General features: G+C 39.2%; 1 protein-coding gene and 1 long non-coding RNA gene across 9 annotated transcripts in view; one reads left to right on the top strand and one right to left on the bottom strand.

Moving 5' to 3' along the window:
- Nucleotides 1-849: 849 nt before the first annotated feature.
- LOC125754993 (uncharacterized) overlaps nucleotides 850-21,695 on the bottom strand; it is a 63,198-nt gene continuing 42,352 nt past the window's right edge. Inside the window, exon 3 of the long non-coding RNA XR_007410343.1 lies at nucleotides 850-4,068. This is a non-coding gene — a long non-coding RNA (uncharacterized LOC125754993). The remainder of the gene's footprint in view (nucleotides 4,069-21,695) is intronic.
- Nucleotides 5,788-21,695, top strand: part of HSPB3 (heat shock protein family B (small) member 3) — a 105,247-nt gene continuing 89,339 nt past the window's right edge. For 7 of the 8 annotated variants that reach the window (XR_007410339.1, XR_007410342.1, XR_007410341.1 and 4 more), the window contains exons 1-5: nucleotides 5,788-6,033; nucleotides 6,136-6,301; nucleotides 9,962-10,059; nucleotides 10,151-10,208; nucleotides 13,630-13,784. The gene's annotated coding sequence lies outside the window, so the exon portion shown is untranslated. Of the gene's footprint in view, nucleotides 6,034-6,135; nucleotides 6,302-9,961; nucleotides 10,060-10,150; nucleotides 10,209-13,629; nucleotides 13,785-16,869; nucleotides 17,228-21,695 lie in introns of those variants that run through there. The other variant, XR_003130729.3, reaches the window with a different exon arrangement.

The raw sequence follows: 21,695 nt of genomic DNA, 5'->3' as shown, positions 1-21,695 counted from the left end.
GGAAATTGCATCAGTCAGTCATTGTGTGCAGGCCATCCAAGCATCTGGGTCAGGCTGAGGACAATTTTCCAGAGAAGGGTGCAACTCTGAGTTGTTAGCCACCAACCATCATGGCAGCTAGATGATGGATGGATGCACTAGGTGGACAACGGGATTGAGGGATAGCACTAGCACCATCTTCTAAAACAACTAAGTCATCCTGATTAAGCTACTTAACTCTTTGAAGCTTCCATTTCCTCATTTATAATGGAAACATAGCGATGCCATTGGGTGGTAGGAGATATGGTAAGGAATAGTATATGTCAGGAAATAGTCTAACAAAAACACTCAAATATTAGCATTTAGAGAGTTTTACAAGTCCAAACATTCACTAATAGCAAGATGGGAAAATTACAAAGACTGGTAATGCATATGTGAAGAAATAGAATTATCCAAAATATGGGAATATTTTCTATTTAACTAGAATTATAGAAATGCAAACTTAAAGTGAATTACTGTTTATTTCTTATCAAAGATAATACTCAGTGTTGGCAAGGTATCTATGTGCGTATAGAGCAATCTCTTAAATTCCTATTAAGAGTATAAAATGATCGATTGTTTTCTGGAGGGCATATTGGAAATCTATTTGAAGCTTTTAAATCATGTATACCTTCTAAAATGTGCATTCCCATTTCCAAGAATTTATTTGCAGAAAATCTGGCATGGAAATTGGCAAATACTTAAAAATACAAAGAAGTTCATACGTAGTGTTATTTGAGTATTGGAAAATTGGCATAAGCTGATAAATCAGAAAGGAATAATAATGACAAAGCAGTTACTATAAAGAATAATGGTATAAAAATATATTTTTAAGAACAATTGGAGGTAATATACACCAGTGGTGATTATCTTTGTGAGACAAGTTATTTTTACCTTATTTGTGCTTATTTGTAGCTTTCTGATCTTTCTACAGTGAACAAGTGACACAACAATAACCCATAAGCTTCAGGCTTCTCAGTAGGAGCTCAAGCCTGTAGGTATAAAATTTGAGGATGGCCTTTAGCCACAATTTAGTTATTTTTGATTTCATACTATTTCTGCCAAACATACATTTGTAAGCAAATGCTTGGAACATATTTAAAGAAAGAATGAAGACCAAACAGTTTCAAGAAAACATATTTCTTAAATACACAGACACACATCACTATGAACAATGAGTGTGCATCTCTACCCAGGGAAGAGAAAGAGAACCTTTTGTATAAGAAGTGATTGGTGAGGGAACAATCTTAGGCTGTTGCTTTGAAACTTGATTTACACTCATTCGAGGAACTGTTTCTTCAGTGTACTCATTTTATTCTCTCTTTAGGCTCATTGCACATTGGGGCAAGATAGCAAACTGTATTGATCAGAATCACAATAGAAAACAGATGGCACAAACGGGGTAAGTGAAGAGAGGAGAGCAAAGGGACAGTTTACAAAGATGTGGGCAAGGCTGAGGAAAGGTACAACATCAGGGCCAGCTAGCAATACCAGAGAGAGGCTGAAAGAATGAGAAGGAGGAATTGTTATTTGAACCTCAGAGCTCAGGTGAGAGATGCAGGGACTCAACAAAAGTCACGACACCAATCATGTCGGGCAGCTGTCCCCCAAATGTTGGCTCAGCATTTCAGGCAGCTTCAATGTCAGGGCACCTCCATACCAACACAAGTGTCCACAATCCTCATAGCAGGGGAAGAGAGGACGCAGAGAAACCCACAGCAGCTCTTCAATGCAGCTAATTAGAGGTGATGGGTCACTTCAATTCACATCTCATTGGCCAAAGCAAGTCATGTGGGCCTGCCTAACTATAAGGGGCTGGGGAAGAATCCTTATATGCACCCAGAAGGAAAGGAGAACTGGAAACACTGGTGAAAAACACAGCTGGCGAGGGACCCATATTCTTTTATATTATGCAGGATTCCTTTGTCTGAGAAACAAACTCTTACCCAACCTTGGGACATACTCTATGCTGTGCCGTGTCACAGTAGCCACCAGCCACATTGAGCACTTGAATGTGATTTGAGGTATGCTGTCCCTGTAAAATATACCTCAGAGTTCAAAGACTTAGCACAAAAAGAATACAAGATAGCCTATTAATGATTTTTATTATTGATTATATGTGGAACACTAATATTCTTTTAAATATTGGGTTAAATAAAAATACATTATGATTTATTCATTTTATCTATTTTTCTTTCTTAAATGTGGTTTCTAGAAAATTTTGTATGCGGCTTGTGTTTGTGGCTTGCATTATAGTGCTATTGAACGGTGCTGCTCTAGAGAGTTCTCTTGGTTCCCAAGAGGGTTTCTAATAGAAAGAGATAAAGAATTACCAATCTCTGCTAGGATCCTCTATAGGATGAATCATTATTTTAATTGCTCCTGTAGCTAATTAGCTACACAAGTGTGAAGGTTTTCTTCTTTATTTTAGCATCTAATTTAAATTCCTTTATAAAGATTCAGCAGTTTTTTTTTCTCTCTCTCCTCCATAAAAGCAAAGCACAGGTGGTTCATAGAGACCATTATCCCGTGGAGAGACTTTTTTATAAAACGTGTTTAAATGTCACTCAGTTCCATTAAAACAAAGGAGCCATTCAGCAAAGGTGTTGCTTCTTAGTTTTTTACTTTCTTGTGGAAACTAATTTTGAGACTTTGACTATATTTTTATGAGGAAAGAGGGTACAGAGAAAGCCGTTAATTTTACCTTTTCCTACATATGAAGAGTTAAAGTTGTAAGAAGTCCTCGAATTCACCTGGAAATATGGTCTAACAGTAACTATCCTATGGCCTGTGCAGAGAAAAGCCTCCTTTGCTCCTTCAGGTCCCTCCTTCTCCTAGTCCCAGCTCTTTGCCCTGGAGGCTGACCTGCTGGTCTGCACGGAGAGGTCTGGAATGGAGAGTTCTCATAGAGACCAGGAGGGAGGGGATCAGGGTCACAGTATCTATTCACCTGCTAGGTAGCTGAGGGCTGTATATTTAGAGTTGAGTCAGGAAAAGGGCATCACTCTAAAAGGAAGAATTTAATACAGAAATTAGAGTATTGACTGAGTACCACTGCTTTTCTTCATGACTTCTGATTCTAGTGTTTGCTCACTTTGCTCCTCCTTGTGGGTCTAGGAGTGGTGACAACTTTGCTGCTCTTACCCTCAGGCGACTGTCCTATCCCTTGTGATTCTCTAGTACTCCCTTGAGTACTGTGCCGTCCGCATTTGATTGTAACCCTCGTAGTGGGCCTGCTGGCATCTTGTAGGAGGGCTGCATCAAGACAAGAGGTTGTTGAGTGTCCTGGTCAATAATGAAGGACAGAGGAGCAACATTTTGAAGGTATTTCCTCAAGTCTAGGAACATAAAACAGCTCTTCATGTATTTCTGCCTGGTATTTACAATGTCTTAGAACAACGAACTCTGTAATATGCCTGAGGCAAGAAAGAAAGTTATCAAGATGCATTTCGTATGTTGCAGTTTTCTCTCTGGCAAAGAAATGTCAATATTTGAATTGCACATTAAGCTCTACACTCATCAATTCTTGGTCTTCTAAGAATATACTTGTACTTCTTTTAGATGGGAGGTTGAAATACTTCCTATGTTTCCCCACCTGTACAATGAGGGGTGTGTTTAGACTAGAGTATCTTAAATATCTCTGTGCACTAACATTCTGTAAGTTTATGATATTTTAGTCAAATTTGTAAAATATAGTTTTTTGGCCTTTTGCTCAGGAGAGGTGAAAATGCGATTGTCTTTGGTTGTCGTGAATTCAGGTTCATCCACCAAAAGCCACCTCCACCATGCTGCCTAAGTTTGACCCCAAGATCAGTCATATACCTATGGTGCATCGGTGGTGGGGAGGTCTGTAACACGTCTGTCCTGGTACGGAAGATCAGGCCTCTGGATCTGTCTCCAAAAAAGGCTGGTGATGACATTACCAAGGCAACTGGTGGTTTGAAGTTTCTGGGGATTACAGTGAAACTGACCATTCAGAACACACAGGCCCAGCTGGAAGTGGTACCTTCTGCCTCTGCTCTGATTATCAGAGCCCCCACAAGGAACCACCTAGAGATAGAAGCAAAACACATTAAACACAGTGCAAATGTCACTTTTGATGAGCTTGTCATTGCCTGACAGATGTGGCACCGATCTTTAGCCAGAGAACTCTCTAAAACCATTAAAGAGATTCTGGGGACTGCCCCATATATGGGCTGCAATGTTGATGGCTGCCACCATTATGAAATCATAGATGACATCAATAGGCATGTGTGTAGTACAAAGCCCAGCTAGTTAAGAGCTATGAAGGAGGGATCCCTGGGTGGCACAGCGGTTTGGTGCCTGCCTTTGGCCCAGGGCGCGATCCTGGAGACCCAGGATCGAATCCCACGTCAGGCTCCCGGTGCATGGAGCCTGCTTCTCCCTCTGCCTGTGTCTCTGCCTCTCTCTCTCTCTCTCACTGTGTGCCTATCATAAAAAAAAAAAAAAAAAAAAAAAAAAAAAAAAAAGAGCTATGAAGGAACATGTTTCGATAAAGGATCATTTGACAACCAAAAAAAAAAAAAATATATATATATATATATATGGAATAATATGATGACGTTAATGTGTAGGCTTCTCTGAAGTGCTGGGCTGAATATTTTGTGAAACAAAGTTCACCTTCCCACTTAAGAAAATCAGAGAAAAAATTTTTAAAGATTTTATTTATTCATGAGACACACACACACACACACACACACACACACACACACACAGAGGCAGAGGGAGAAGCAGGCTCCAAGCAGGGAGCCCAATGTGGGACTTGATCTCCAGGATCATGCCCTGGGCTGAAGGCAGGCGCTAAACCACTGAGCCACCCAGGGATCCCAAGAGAAAATTATTTTTATTAATGCCCTTGAAAGCACCATATAAAAGAGTGCATGGTCCTAATAGCACCAAGCCAAAGTCAGAGGTCAGTGAACAATGGCCCAAAGGTCAAATGCAAACTGCCATCTGTTTTTGTAAAGTTTAATTAAAACACAAGCCATGCTGATTTGTTTATGTATTGTCTATATCTGCTTTCTCACTACCATGGCGTAGTTGAGTTGTTACAACAGAAATTGTGTCAGTCCACAAAACCTAAAATGTTTACTACCTGGCCCTTTACAGAAGTTTGCCAATTCTTGGCTTAAGATGAGTAAGCAGCTCTCTTTAAGTAAAATTCCTATTCAGGTTTTTCAGGTGTGACATATCCCAGACTCTGATAGCGGGTAGTTAAAGGTACAAATAATTGCCCATTTTGAAAGTGCCAAAATTAAGTGCTCACTTCGACAGCACATTTACTGAAAGCACCAAAATTATAAAACTTGGTTTGTATGACACTTGAAGGGCAGCCTGGTAATCTGAGGATTTGAGCTCAATTTTATTCTTTACCAGCTTAACAATCTTGCGAGAGTTACCTAATTTTTCTTAGTTGTAACATCACATGAGATAATATGTGGAACACCTTACATTTCTATCTGAAAGTAAAAAGTTATTAAATATTAATTTTGACGCTGCAGAAAAGGAAATTGTAAATCTCTGAAGTCAGAAGGTCGGAAAATGCATCATATTTACCTAGAGCTTAACATGCAATGTTCAGTAAACAATTGCATAGCCATCTTCCCCCCATTGCCCTTAAAAAGCCACTCCTTCAGCAAAACAAACAAAAAAACCCTTGAATCTCTCAGGCAGGTGACATACTAGGAATGATGCATGGAAGTGAGAAGCTCAACAGCAGAATTTGGAATGACTGCTGCCTGGCAACTGTGTACACTAGGACCCTGGCCAGGAAGATATTGGGGTTTCATAGCTCTCAAGCTACAAAGGCATCTGCAGTTGGCTCCAGGAAGAGGCTCTGAAATAGAAGCTTCCAACTATGTATTCATAGGGGACTTGATTTCTAAATGAGGAACAGACAACCTGCTGAGAAATACCTGTGTGTCTCAAATTGCAAAGCTGGAACAAAAGGGGTTTAGTGATGCAGAGCAAGGAAATCCTCAGGAACAGACTAAGGTTTAAAGGGATCATCCTTATGTATTTATTTTCAGAACAATAGGGGATTTTTTTAAAAGATTATTACAAAGAAGAGCTAATTCTTCCTTTCTGGTTGTGCAGGGTTTAAAGTCCAACAATTCACTCCTGTTTCTCTGCCTGAGCTGAATTCAACAGATAAGAAGAAAGTCTTAATGATTAATAAGCCCTCTGGAGCAAGAAAGGGAGTTTATTTTCATTTTACAGATGAAGAAACCGAGGCCCTGAGGGATCAAAACACCTATTTGAGGTCATATAGTTCTTTCATGCAGAGTGAAAATGAATTCCTGGGTCTCTGATTTCTTTCTTTTTTTTTTTTTTTAAGATTTTATTTATTTATTTATGAGACACACACACACATACACACACACAGATAGAGACACAGGCAGAGGGAGAAGCAGGTTCCACGCAGGGAGCCTAATGTGGGACTTGACCCCAGGACTCCAGGATCACTCCCCAGGCCAAAGGCAGGCGCCAAACCGCTGAGCCACCCAGGGATCCTGGGTCTCTGATTTCTGCTGTACTTTTTTTTCTCTAAAGCACCCTGCTTCTCCAGAACCCTCAGCTTAGGTAGACCACACTGGTCCTGCCTCTGACTTACTGCATGATGCAGGCATGCTGAAGGATCTTTCTGTGGCTTTTTTTTTTTGTCCTCTGTAAAATGGTTCGAATACCCATCTATCCTTCCTCATAAGGATGGTAAAACTCAACTGGCATCACAGACATGAAATTGTGATTCAGTAGATATGGCAGACACTTATTCCTTTCTATAAAATCTATTCCCTTCTTCCTTCTTAACCTGATTTTATTCCAGCAGCCATAGACCCAGTCACAGAGAATAAATCATGCTTAAACCATGGGAGCCAATGGTGGTCCCATCCCCTTTGCAAGTGATTACCCTAGAGATTGTCACGTGACCCAGAACTGGTCAGGAAGATAGAGAGGAAAGCCTGGAGAGGGGTGTGGAAGATTTTAAGAAAGCTCTGCTCTACCTGTTAAAAGGCACAAGTGGTAATGTGAAGGAAAGTTTAAGCGTCTGCAAAGGATGCTCTCAGGTGAGATGGAGGACATCATGAGTGGAACAAAGCAGATATCAGTTACAAGCTCATTCACTTTTTCAGGAAATATTTACAGTGTGTTCACCATGTGTTAGGTACTGGGAAATACAGCAGAGAACAAGCAGACCCAATTCCCTGGTCCCGTAAAGATGACACTCTAGTGAGGGGAGACAAGATAAATAAGCACAAAATGTAGTATATTGGGGAGAAGTGTAGAAGAAACAGGGGAAGGCAGGGCTGGGAACATGAGTGATTGGGGGCCGAAGTTTTAGACAGGGCTGTGAAGGATGCTTTCACGGAGAGGGTAGTTTTGTATAAAAGCCTGAAGGAAATGAGGATGGGAGCCACGATGGAATTCGCAATTTAGAATCATCTTGTCAGAGGGCACAGCCAGGTGTTTGATGTGACTGGAGTAGAGTAAGCAACATGGGGAAGGATAGAAAGTGTGAGCAGTGGTATCGATTGCAGGTCATCTGGAAGCTTGAAGCCACTATGGGTCTTTGTTTCTTACTGTGAGTCACAGTGGAATCCATTGGAAGATTTTGAACAGGGAGATGACAAGATCTGACCTTCATTTTAGCAGGATCATTCTGGTAGCTTTGTGCAAATAGACTGAAGAGGTACAAGGGCAGAAATAAACCACTTGGGAAGATATTTATAATACAAGTAAGAGCCACTGGTGGTTTTGGCCAGAGTGGTAGTGGAAATGTAAGAGGTGGTCCAGATTCTGGATGTATTTTGAAGATGGAGTTAAAGGGACTTGTTAAAGATCAGAGTAGGGTTTGAGGGAATTGAGGACAACTGAGGTTTGGGGTTTTAGCACCTGGGATGGTGGAGTTGTCATTTACTCATTGGGAAGACTGGGAAATGTATGCTTTGGGAGCAATGTCAAAAACTTGCTTTTTGGGCAGCATGGGTGGCTCAGCAGTTTAGCATCACCTTCAGCCCAGGGTGTGATCCTGGAGACAGAGGATCAAGTCCCATGTCAGGCTCCCTGCATGGAGCCTGCTTCTCCCTCTGCCTGTGTCTCTGCCTCTCTTTCTCTCTGTGTCTCTCATGAATAAATAAAATCTTTTAAAAAAATACTTGCCTTTCATCTTGTCTGAGATGCTGAAAATTAGTCATCAAAAAGGATATTTCATGTAGGCAGTTGGATAACAAGTTGAACAAATTAGGCATTAATCAAATGGAAGAAACACCAAAAATGTGTCTTAGGGAAGCATCTGGCTCATTGTGTAAGAAGCAGGGTGATTTCTTCAGGCCTGTTTCCTCATCATTGAAATGGAAGTAACAGCCAGTGTTGTGTAGGTTTAACAAGAAGATAAAAGTACCTAGTACTGTGCTTTAAGCAACAAAAAACAAGTAATATTCTTTCATTCATTCTCCTACCTGACTGTAATCTTCAAGAAATTAAGCCTCTTGACCTATTAGCTAATTTTCCTTGGTCTAAGAATCAAAGAATACCTGAGTATTTGTGATGGGCTCAGTGACTTAAAATTCCTGAAAGCCATTGTATGGGCCTGGGGTAAAGATCTAATTTCTATTTTATTATTTTTTTAAGATTTTATGTATTCATGAGGGATAAGAGAGAGAGAGAAGCAGAGACACAGGCAGAGGGAGAAGCAGGCTCCATGCAGGGAGCCTGACGAGGGACTCAATCCCGAGACCCCAGGATCATGCCCTGGGCTGAAAGCAGGCACTAAACCACTGAGCCACCCAGGGATCCCCTAATTTCTATTTTATATAAGATGAAACAGATTTAGAAATAAGTTAATTTTTCCAAAGTCACACAGCTAGTGCCACCTTTGAAGATTGGTTTTTCCATTATTTTGCACCTAATAATTGCATATTTAAGGACATTCTCAACTATCTTTATTATTTACTAACATCAATTCCAAAACGTGACCATTTTCTCTCCATGTTAACAAATCATTTTTGGGAAGAATTTCTCAAAATGTTTTAGAGGACACAGATCTAGAAGGGGAATTCTTACCTATGCTAGCAACCAATTCAACAAATAGGGATGTTTCGTAATGAATGATGGTAACCCCCTGGGTTTACACCTTTGGAATATATCCACATGACACATTCCCTACTGATTAATTGACATCTCCAGTCTTTAGTTTATCTAAAGTGAGAGTAATACAGTTTTTAGCAAATTGCATATTGATCAGAGAGATATTACCGAACTATGATTTGATCTTTTGGTGTTAGGAGCCCAGTTCCAGGACAAATTTAATGTAAGAACAATGTTATCGCAATGCTTGGATCTCAGTTTAATCCTGAGTCAGTTCTGAGGTCCAGAGGGCTCGTGGAGCTGATGGTTTGCTAGATTAGAAAGTAGTTTTTGAAACATGAGAGCTAAATTGTGATTATGAAGGTGACAGTTGTGATCAAGTCCATATATGGACCTATTCATGTAGGCTAAATTATAAAGCAGGTGAAGAATGCGGTGTTTTCCCTTTCCTTCCACCCCTGCCCCCCTCTCTCTGAATCTTCCACAAATCTACTTTAAAAAGTGACCTTTACTTTATGAGTGTTTAAAACTCCAACCCATTATTAGTAAAATTAAAAGAACTAAGCAATCTGGAAGAAAAGTACAACAAAGGATAGTTAGAGTTCTCAATGGACTATTCATACAAGTCCACCATAAACAGCAAAATCCCAAAAGGTGAATAGGTACAAAGGACATGAGCCAACAATTCATAGAAATAATACATTCCTAATAAGCACACAAAACATCCACAGACTCACTAGTAACCAACCACAGAGACTTCAGCTGAAAAAAACAATATCACTTTTCACCAGTCAAATTAGACAAGGTTTTAAAATAGTATTCAATGTCTCTGTAGGATGAAGTTGGGATTCCATTCCATGTTTGTGGCAGTATAAGTGGCAAAAAGACTTTCCGGTAAGTGATCTGGCAACGTGCAACAGCAGCACAAACCATGTGTGTATGCTCAGATCCTATAATTTATTTGTGTGTGTGTTTTTAAGTTTTTGTATGAATTCCAGTTAGTTAACACACAGTGTAATATTAGTTTCAGGTGTGCAGTATAGTGATTCAGCACTTCTATCCATCACCTGGTGCTCATCACAGTAAGTGCCCTCCTTAATTCCCATCACCTATTTTCCCCATCCCCCCACCCACTCTTCTCTGGTAACCATCAGTTTGTTCTATATAGTTAGGAGTCTGTTTCTCGATTTCTCTCTCTCTCTCTCTCTCTCTCTCTCTCTCTCTCTCTCTCTCTCTTGTTTTCCCTTTGCTCATTTGTTTTTTTTCTTAAATTCCTCATGTAAGTAAAACCATACTGTATTTGTCTCCCTCTTATTCTTAATTATTATACTTATTTCCCTTTAGCTCCATCCATGTCATTGCAAGTGGCAAGATTTCACTCTTCTTTGTGGCAGGGTAATATTTCATTATATATATATAACATATAATATATATATAATGCAATCTCTATCAAAATATCAACAGCATTATATATATACTATGTATGTAGTAGTATATATTTATATATATATATATAGTATCTTTACCCATTCATCAGTCAATGGACATTTGGGCTATTTCTATGGTTTGATTACTATAGATAATGCTACTATAAACATCAAGGTGCATGTATCCCTTTGAATTAGTATTATTGTATTCTCTAAGTAAATACTTAGTGGGGCAGTTGCTGGATCATACAGTAGTTCTATTTTTAACTTTTTGAGGAAACTCTATACTGTTTTCTGCAGTGGCTGCACCAGTTTGCATTACCACCAAGAGTGCAAGAGGGTTCCCCCTTCTCCACATCCTCACCAACACTTGTTTCTTGTGTTGATTTTAGCCAATCTGACAGTGTGAGGTGAACTCTAATTGTAGTTTTGATTTGCATTCGCCTGATGATGAATGATGTTGAGTAGCTTTTCATGTGTCTGTTAGCCATCTGTATGTCTTCTTTGGAAAAATGTCTATTCATGTCTTCTGCCCATTTTTTAATTGGATTATTCTTTTTTAGGGGGGTATTGAGATTTATAAGTTCTTTACATATTTTGGATATTAACCCTTTATCAGACATGTCATTTGCAAAAATCTTCTCCCATTCTGTAGGTTGCCTTTTAGTTTTGTGGATTGTTTCCTTTGCTGTGCAGGAGCTTTTTCTTTTGATGTAGTCTCAATAGTTTATTTTTGCTTTTGTTTTCCTTGTCTCAGGAGACATTGTCTAGAAAGTAGTTACTATGGCTAATGTCAAAGAGATTACTGCCTATGTTCTCCTCTAGATTCTGATGGTATCCTGTCTCACATTTAGGTCTTTCATCCATTTTGAGTTTATTTTTGTGTATGGTGTAAGGAAATGGCCAGTTTCATTCTTCTGCATGTGGCTGTCCAGTTTCCCCAACACCATTTGTTGAAGAGACTCACTTTTTCTCATTGTATATTCTTTTCTGCTTTGTTGTAGATTAAACTGATCATATAGTTGTGGGTTCATTTCCAGCTTTTCTATTCTGTTCCAATGATCTATGTGTCTGTTTTGTGTCAGTACTATACTATTTTGATCACTACAGCTTTGTAATTTAAGTCCAGAATTGTTATGCCTCTAGCTTTGTTCTTTTTTTTCCAAGGTTGCTTTGGCTATTGGGGATCTTTTGTGGTTCCATATGAATTTTAGGATTGTTTGTTCTAGATCTGTGAAAAATGCTGTTGATATTTTGATAGAGATTGCATTACAAGTGTAGGTTGCTTTGGATAGTATAGACATTTTAACATTATTTGTTCTTTCAACCCATGAGCATGGAATGTCTTTACATTTCTTTGTGTCATCTTCAATTTCATCAGTGTTTTATAGTTCTCAAGGTACAGGTATTTCATCGCTTTGGTTAGGTTATTTCCTAGGTATCTTGTTTTTGGTGCAATTGTAAATGAGAGTGATTTCTTAATTTCACTTTCTGCTACTTCATTATTGGTGTTTAGAAATGCAATACATTCTCTATATTGACTTTGTATCCTGCAACTTTACTGAATTTTTTGATTGTCTCTACAAATACATTAAGACTTAAGGAAAAAGATATTCATTAAGGTTATTTATAAAGCAAAGTTTAAAAAACTAATATCCATGAGTAAATGTTTAAATTATGTTTAGCCATATGGTATACTCCATGTCATCATGGGATGCCTTAGAGACTTATAATAATGCAGAAAAGATGATAGAGTAAAGGCAAGAAATAGGACTTCTACAAGATTGTCTTACTTATATGAGCAATATATGCATAGAGGGCAGCCTGGGTGGCTCAGGGGTTTAGCGCCGCCTTCAGCCCAGGGCCTGATCCTAGAGATCTGGGATCAAGTCCCACGTCGGGCTCCCTGTGTGGAGCCTGCTTCTCCCTCTGCCTGTCTCTCTCTCTCTCTCTCTCTCTCTCTCTCTCTCTCTCTGTGTCTCTCATGAATAAATAAATAAAATCTTTTAAAAAAAAGAAAGAAAAAGAAAAATATATGCATAAAAATACATTTCATCATATTTCCTTTTACTGTTTATAGTTGCTGATATTTAGCTGTTATACCAGGCAATTGCTCAAGTGTCCCCCTGTGCCAGACCCTGCACTGAGCATTTTCAGATATTCTCTTTTAAACAGTAACCAGAAGATGAGATTTTTTATCTTTTTTCCCTAACCCTTACCACTAATACTTTTATTTTTTTAGCACAGACTGTTACAAGTGGGAAGACTAGTTCCCATACTTAAAAAGGTTTATTGAAGCATATTTTATATGTCATAGAATTTATCTATTTCAAGTGTGCAATTCAGTGATTTCTAGTGACTTTACTGAGTGATGTAATCATCACCATAATTCAGTTTTAGAACATTTTTATTCCCACAATATGATTCTTCATGACCATTTATTGTTAATCCTCAGTCCCCCTTCCAGCCTCAGGCAACTGCAAATCTACTTCCTGTCTCTATAAACTTGCCTTTCCTGGACATTTAATGTGAATGGAATCACATAACATCTAGTCCTTCGGCCTTTTGTATCTGACTTATTTCACTTAGCAAAACATTCTGGAGTTTTGTGCATGCCATAGCACATGTTGATAGTTTATTGATGAATAAATCTTCAATTGTTTGAATACAGCCCTGTTAACCCTGGTTATCCATTCACCAGATAGTGGGCATTTCTTTTGTTTCCCAGTTTGGGGATATTATGAATATACCCATTTTTCAGGCTCAGTAACACCCTGGATTGCACAGCTACTCAATGTCAGAGCCAGAGTTTGGATTTAAGCTTATCCAACTCCAAAGACCAACCACTCTATTTACTGCTAGACATTAGAATAAGGTGATTAATTCTTTCCCTTCATATTTTTTGTCTCTATACAGTCTAAAATGCATATTTTGTAACTTAAAACTTTGAAAGAAGTTTTTAAATATCTTTAAACCGCAAGCAAAATAATGGTGATATGTTATCTGTTCCAGAAGCAGATATATTTTATAGACAAAACGTTAGCTTTATTCCTTCAGTAAAACTGTCCAATTTCAGTCCTCAACAAAGGATCAACCAAAGATGGGACCATGGCAGCAGGCTATCCAGAAGTACTTGGAAAGTTTATCTCCAGCCCTAATGAAAGGCTCCTGTATTCTGTGTGCTCTCCCCTGCTGTGGACTTGCTGCAGGACCTCCAGCCAGGATCATCAGGTACCCGGTGCTTTTGTTTCAGGTGATCACTGAAGATGGGGCCAAACCCAACTGAGTGACAGTAGTAAAAATGTCTCTCAATGAAAATATTTTATAGCCAATTGGTTCTTTCTGACGTTAGACAGTAGCTGAATAAATCCTGATATTTTAACTGTCCTTTTGTCTTTCAATGCTTTGGCATGTTTTACAAACTATTGGCATTTTCCTGTATGTCTTTTCTATCACAAAGATACACAGTTTAATTACATTTGAAAATACATGAAAGGGTTCTTGACATCACTAATCAGCTGGGGAATGCAAATCAAAAACACAAGGAGACGTCACCTCACACCTGTCACAGTAGCTATCATCCAAAAAAGACAAGAAATGAGTGTTGGAAGGATGTGGAAAAAAGGGAGCCCTGGCACACCGGTGGCAGGAGTGTAAATTGGTGCAGCCACTATGGAAAACAGTATGGAAGCTCCTCAAAATATTAAAATAGAACTACCATATGATCCAGCGATCCCATTTCTGGGTGATAAAGATCACTATCTTGAAGAGATATCAGCACTCCCATGTTCAATGCAACATTATTCACAACAGCTAAGATAATGAAAATAATCTGTGTCCATAACAGATAAATGGATAAAGATGTCTTAGTTGCACATAAGCACACAGTGGGTTATTATCTAACCATGAGAAAGAAGGAAATTCTGCCATTTGTGACAGCTTGGATGAACCTTTCATTAGTTTAAGTGAAGTAAGAGAAAGAGAAATACTGTATGATATCACTTATATGTGGAAGCTAAAAAGGCCAAACTCAGAAAAACAGAGAGTGAAGTTGTGGTTACCAAGGGCTAGGCAGGTGATGGACACAGGGAGATATTGGTCAAAGGGTACAAACTTACAGTTATACAATTAATAAATTCTGGTGATCTAATGTCCAACATGGTGATTTTAGCTAATAATACTGTATCATATACTTGAATGTTGCTAAGAGAGGATCTTAAGTGTTCTATCCACAATAAAATGTAATTGTGAGACAAGATGAAAGTGTTAGCTAATGCCATGGTGGTAATCATTTTGTAGTATATTAACATATCAAATAAACATGTTGGATACCTTAAACTCCCACAACCCTACATGTCAATTGTAATCTCAATAACATTGAGGCAGAGGAAGAAAATACAGGTCGTTGGGATATGGTAGCTAGCCCCTAGGATGGGGCCCCCATCTCCAGACATTCACACTCTTGAAGAGTCCCCCACCACTTTATAGCAGAATGGGTCTTGTGTGAACAACAGAATGTGCAAAAGTGGTGTATAACTGCAGAGACTAGGTTGTAAGACTGTGCGTGCAGACTGTGCCTTAGCCTCTTCCTTCTTCTCTCATCACTGGTTCTGAGGAAAGTCATGTCACAATCAGTTTTATGGAGAAGCTTGTGTAGTGAAAAGCTGAAGCCTCCTGCCAAAAGCCATAGGGATGAGACTTGGAAGAGATCTCCCCCCAGTCCCAATCCAGTTTTCAGAGATTGCAGACCTAGCTGCCACCTTCACCACAACCTCCCTAGATGGAGATTTTGAGTTAGAGCCAATCAACCAGCTCAGCGATTCCAGATTCCTGGCCCTCAGAAATTGCAAAAAAAAAAAAAAAAAAAAAAAAATTATCAATGTTTGTAGTTTCTGGAGCTAAGTTTTGGGGAAATTTATTTTTTATCAACACATAACTAAAACTTAGGGGAAATCAACCTATTATTTCACAATTTATAAATTACTGCTAACATTTTGGTATGTAATCTTTGTCTCTCTTTTTCTGTACTTAACAAATAGGTATGAAATGTGAATATAGAAGCTGCTGTGGAAAACAGTATGGCATTTACTCAAAAAATCAAATAGAAGTACCATATGATTCAACAATTCCTCTTGTTGTAAAAAAGATTTTATTTATTTATTCATGAGAGACAGAGAGAGAGAGAGGCAGAGGGAGAAGGAGGCTCCCTGCAAGGAGCCCCATGTGGGATGCGATCCCGGATCCTGGGATCAGGCCCTGAGCTGAAGGCAGACACTCAACCGCTGAGCCACCCATGTGTCCCTACCCAAAAGAATTAAAAGCAGGGATTCAAATGGATATCTGTAGACCCATGTTCATAAGCAGCATTATTCACAATAGCTAAGAAGTAGAAATAACCCAAGTGTTTATTGATGGAAGGGTGGATCAACAAAATGTGGAGTATACATACAATGGAAAATTACTCAGACTTAAAAAGGAATGAGATTCTGATCTATATCTGTGCTATAACACAAATGAAACTTGTTGACATTATGCTAAAGGAAATAATTCAAATGCAAAAAAACCCAAATATTGTATGATTCCACTTATACAAGGTGTCTAGAATAGTCAAACTCATAGGGACAGAAAGTGGAATAATGAGGAAGGAGGTAAAGGGGAGTTATTGTTTAAGTGGGTATAGAGTTTGGGATGAGGAAAATTTTCTGAGGATGGATAATTATGATGGTTGCACAAAAATGTGAATTTATTCAATGTCACTGAATTATAGACTTAAAATGGCTAAAATGATACATTTTATGATATGTATATTTTACCACAATAAAAGTGTATTAATACAAATTAATATCAATTTGTAACCTATCTTAATGGAGGCTCTTAAAAAATTTAAAAATAGAACCGTCCTATGATCCAGCAATCATACATCTAGGTATTTACCCAAAGAATGCAAAAATACTAATTCAAAAGGATATATGCACCCTGATGTTTACTGCAGCATTATCTACTATAGCTACAATAGCCAAACTACGGAAACAGCCCAAGCGACCATCAACTGATGAATGGATAAAGATGTGATATATGTGTATATATTACAGTGGAATATCAGCCATAAAAAAGAATGAAATCTTGCCATTTGCAATGACATGGATGGAACTAGAGGCTATTATGCTAAGTGAAATAAGTCAGTCAGAAGAAGACAAATATCAAATGATTTCAACTCATATGTGGAATTTAAGAAATAAAACAAATGAGCAAAGGGAAAGAGAGAAAAAAGGCAAAACAAGAAACTGATTCTTTTTTTTTTTTTTTTTTTTGTTAGATTTCATTTATCCATGAGAGACACAGAGAAGCAGAATCCCCGCAGGGAGCTGGATGTTGGCCTCAATCCTGGAACCCAGGGATCACACCCTGAGCCAAAGGCAGACGCTCAACTGCTGAGCCAACCGGGTGTCCCAAGAAACAGATTCTTAACTATAGAGAACAAATAGGTGGTTACCAGAGGGGAGGTGGGTGGGGGTGGGTGAAATAGGTGATGGGGATTAAGGAGGGCACTTGTTGTGATGAGCATCAGACGATGAATGAAAATGTTAAATCACTATATTGTACACCTGAAACTAATACAGCCCTGTATGTTAACTAGCTGAAATTAAAATAAAAACTTAAAAAATCATAACTAACCTTTCTACTCAGTATCATGAACATCCTTCTATGTCAAGTAGAATACATTATTCTTAATGCCTGAATAGTAGTGCATTTGATGGACAGTTTCTGACCTGGGCTTGAGGAAGTCACAGAACTTTGAGTTACGACCCACTGACTTCTCCAGCTAGGTCTCTTATTTGCTTATCCCTGTCTCCTTTTCTATATTTGTCTCTCAGGTTTTTTACTGCAGAATTCAAGAGTCTTCCTCTGTAAAAGGTCAGAGATTCCTCAATAAACAAACAAGTAGAGGATGGGAGGACACATTTAACATCCTCTTTCTCACAGATTTGTTCTTTCTTGCCTTACTTCCTGCATCCCTAGTCTATCAAGTATTGTGAGACAGAAGCCCATAAATAATGAAAAGGCATTAAATAAATCTATTTGTTGTCTGGTTGTTTCTTTAGTCTTCCTTTATTACAGGTCTGTTGCTCAACTTTATCCATGTTAGCAACTTTCGCTTATTGATTATTTTATCCCCTTCTCTGGCTAAATGAAAAGCTTTCATTTATTTCTCCCTAATTAGCTTGGGCTTTTCTTGCCAATAAAGTGCCACTTGCTGCTGTTTAGAATCTTACCACACTTGTAAGGCTCATTCTGAGCACATTCCTTCTGTGCTGATGTGCAATTATGGGTCAGAAGGAAGAAATGCTAATGCAGTCCTGAGAGACCTGCTCTTGGTTCTAGTTGTTACCTCCATGACAGAGGCACCTTGGCAGGATGACCGTCTGGGAACTCTGCTGAGAGGCTGGATAGGAATAGATTTGAGGGACTGTACTTTGAAAGCTGCTTGTATGAGCAAAGAGACTTCAAAGAGATTTTTCTGAAATTTCACTTTTGGGTTTGTGAATGTAGTGTACAGGTGAAGTTGACCATTTGTTTGAGGCTGCGCCTCACAGGAGGGATATATCCTCATAGGGTCATCACAGGGCAAGGGAGTATTTCTTTCCATCATATCTCATTTTGCAGGTTCAGAAATCTGATTTTATCAGAGGTTTGTAACATGATTTGTTCATCTTCCAAATTTTAAGAGCCTGATTTGTGGGAAAAAAGAGGGGAAAAGAGAGGAAGAAAGAAAGAAGAAAGAGAGAGAAAGAAAGAAAGAAAGAAAGAAAGAAAGAAAGAAAGAAAGAAAGAAAGAAAGAAAGAAAAAGGAAAGGAAAGGAAAAGGAAAAGTTAACATGAGAATTTCCACTCAATAGCACTTATCAGGTAGGCCAGGTCAATACTTTTCCTTCTCAATAGGGAATTCTTTTTTCCCTTCTTGAGTTCAGATTTTGGGTTCTGAAGTCAGACCACCAAACGTACAATAGTTTGTGATGTTGGGCAAGCTACCTGAACCTCAATTTCCTCCCTCATAATATGGAAGAAGCGACTATATCGTAAGGTCGTGAGGAATAGATATAAAACAGTACATAAAACACGTAGCTCAGTTATTAGTAATGTTCATAGTAAGTTCCTCATCCCTTTTTCCTTCTCCAAGATGGCATTAAGGAATTTATAATCAAGTCATAAATACCCAGGGCACCCACTCAACAAGCTGCACACTGTTGCCTGCACAGTTCAGCAGATGTGTGGGACTTGTACCATGGCAGGCACAGAGGAGGATACACGGTGATTCTGTATACTTCCTGCCCTCCAAAGACATGTGTGCATACACACAAGCCCACAAAATCTGTGTTCAAGTGGCTTAAAGTCTCACCAAAGTGTGAGTCCTGGACCTCTGACAGCCTCATGGGAAATGACTGCACTTTCCCCGACCCGTGGCAGGCACTGTAGGTAGGTGGAAAAAAATCTCTTGCATATATGTGCAAGGCCTTATTTATTCATACATAAATGCAAAGTTTTAAGGAAAACTTTATAGCGTATAGTTTAAGGAAAAAAGAATAAAACTCAAATAGAAGCTTCTTCATTGTACTTTTGATCTTTGTAAAGAAAACAGATAAGAAAAAATAAAGAAGACAGATGATGAGTAAAGCTATCATGCGGGGATAGGAAGTTTATTGATAAAAACAAATAGCCACCTCAGTGGCTCAGTGGTTAAGCATCTGCCTTCGGCTCAGGGCATGATCCTGGACACCCGGGATCGAGTCCCACGTCAGTCTCCCTGCATGGAGACTGCTAATCCCTCTGCCTGTGTCTCTGCCTCTCTTTCTGTGTCTCTCATGAATAAATAAATAAAATATTAAAAAAAACAAAAACAAATGATGGGGTGGTCTCTTCCTTTTTGAGGTATGCGTAGTGGGAACCCCGGCCCTCAGCATATGAATCGTAAGGGGTATATCATGATTATAAACAAGGGGTTTTGCTTTATGGAATCTTTTTTTTAATGTTTTTATTTACTTGTTTTAGTAATCTCTACACCAATGTGGGGCTCGAACTCACGACCCCAAGATCGAGTTTCATGCTCCCCCAACTGAGCCAGCCAGGCGCCCCACTTTATGGAATGTTAAAGTAGCTGAGCTCTCAATCAGCCAACTGCCTCCCAGTCTCAGCATCAGCTATGCTGCTGCCTGAATGACTTTACGATTCTGTGTTCTTGTTAGCTTAGTTATGGTATCTCTTGCTGACTGATCTGTGTTCTGGGGATGGGGTTTCCATTTGTCCTGGGGCCTGTACCCTTATATGAGTGGCCAAGGAGGCAAACTGTACTGTCTGCCAAGGTATTTTGATTGCGTGATTTGATGTCCTTAGATGTAAATTCATTGCTCTTAAGCAGTACTAATGCTCACTAAGTGCTACACCGTATCACCACTTTACTTTTTGCCCTATCTCCTGAAGGTGTTTGAGTTTTTCATCCTAGCCTTAGAGTAATCAAAGCCTTTACAATCTTGCTGAATCCTACCTCTCTAGCCCCATCACTGAAGAAATTCCTAAGTAACAGCTTGATAGCTGATATTCCCTAAGGATAGCCCAAGGTCTCTGTGACTTTGCCAGGTCTTTCCCTCTCGGGTAGAATGCCCCTCCTGCCCTTATTTTCAACCTAGCCAATCTCGACTGCTCCTTCAGATCTCCATTTGGACATTGCCTCTGTGAGGCTTTGGTCCCTGAGTCTACCCTGCCCCCTCGCTAAAATTTGTCAAACCTCCCTCCAAAGCACTTGTGTCTGTACTCCAAGCACAGTGTGGTTATTGGAAAGCAAATATGCCACAACCATTTCAGAAGTTCCTTAGAGGCAAAAACCAGGTGTTCTCTGTTTTTTCCTCAATGTAGGATCCTTTGTGGCATTGAATCCTTTCTGGGATATCTATTATGTATGGAGTCTCAAAAGATAACAGATGATGGGTTTCCCTATCTCAGACCAGGACAGGGGGGTGAGGCCAGTGAGCAGAATCTCTCTTGGTTCTCAGCCTGTTCCAACACAGCCCTTTGCCACTGCCAGGTGGAGCCCTTATGAGATTCCCCACTCCTCCAGGGCGCCTGACATCCTCTGCTCAGGGAAGGGAGAGAAAGCATAAAATCTTCTCCTTAGTCTTTATGCTTTGTTTCCTTGATAACAAAGGATTGCCAGGAACAGGTCTGATCTCCCAATGTTAGACTTAGGGGAGCCTCCTGGATCTACTTAGTACCAAACACTCTCTTTTGTCTGGCTGTTGCCCAAACTGTTCTTGCCCAGGTGCATATAACCACTTGGGTGGGTGGCCACCCCTAGTGATTTTAAGTTACAGGAGAGTAGAAATACGTGAATCTCGTTGCTCCAGGAAATCCAGTTATCCTTCCAGTTCTAAAATAAAATCTGGCGGATGTTTGTTAGAGACTTCATAATTCGTTCTTCAAAGGAAGGAAGAAAGATTAAATGCTATTTACATACCTACAACTGGGATAGGCAGACATTTGGGCTTTGGAATAAGCAATGGTCTGGGGAATTTTGAAGGAGAGACAATCAAGGAAATTGCAACTCTTTCAGCTTCAAAATTGAAGCATCAATTAGAGAAGAAAGTAGAAGTGGAGAGAATGTCTATTGTCTAATTCAAGGCTGATGGACTTCCTAAGTGTTTTAGACTAGAGCAAGCCCACATTTGGAGAGTACTCTGAGCTCTTTAAATAATAGTTCACATATATTAGACATAATCAAATATGTAGTCACTTAAGGATGTTAAACTCTTTTTTTTCTCTTTCAAAATTCTCTGTGTTGGGGTTTAAAAATACAAGTGATAGCAGAGTCCCTGCAAAATGATTGCCATTGCTTTATTTCTGTAATGGTCTATAAAAGTTGCAACTAAAATAAAATTGTGTGCAAGTTAAGACTTTGCCCAGCTTAGATTCTGGCTATGTTGGAATATTTGAACCCAAGACCCAGTATGAGATGCGGGCAGTTCTCCTGTTCATTTCCTCCTGTGGATATTTTCCCCTCTGTTTTGAAATCAGAAAAAGGAAATCCAATCCTGAGGGTTCCATTCCTGGCATATTTATGCCCCAGGCAGATTGAAGGTGTAAAATAGACTT

The sequence above is a fragment of the Canis lupus genome, chromosome 4 (genome assembly GCF_003254725.2).
Source record: "Canis lupus dingo isolate Sandy chromosome 4, ASM325472v2, whole genome shotgun sequence".
NCBI classification, from domain to species: Eukaryota; Metazoa; Chordata; class Mammalia; order Carnivora; family Canidae; genus Canis; species Canis lupus.
The sequence above is the reverse complement of the archived record's forward strand: the minus strand, read 5'-3'. Positions and strand labels throughout refer to the sequence as shown.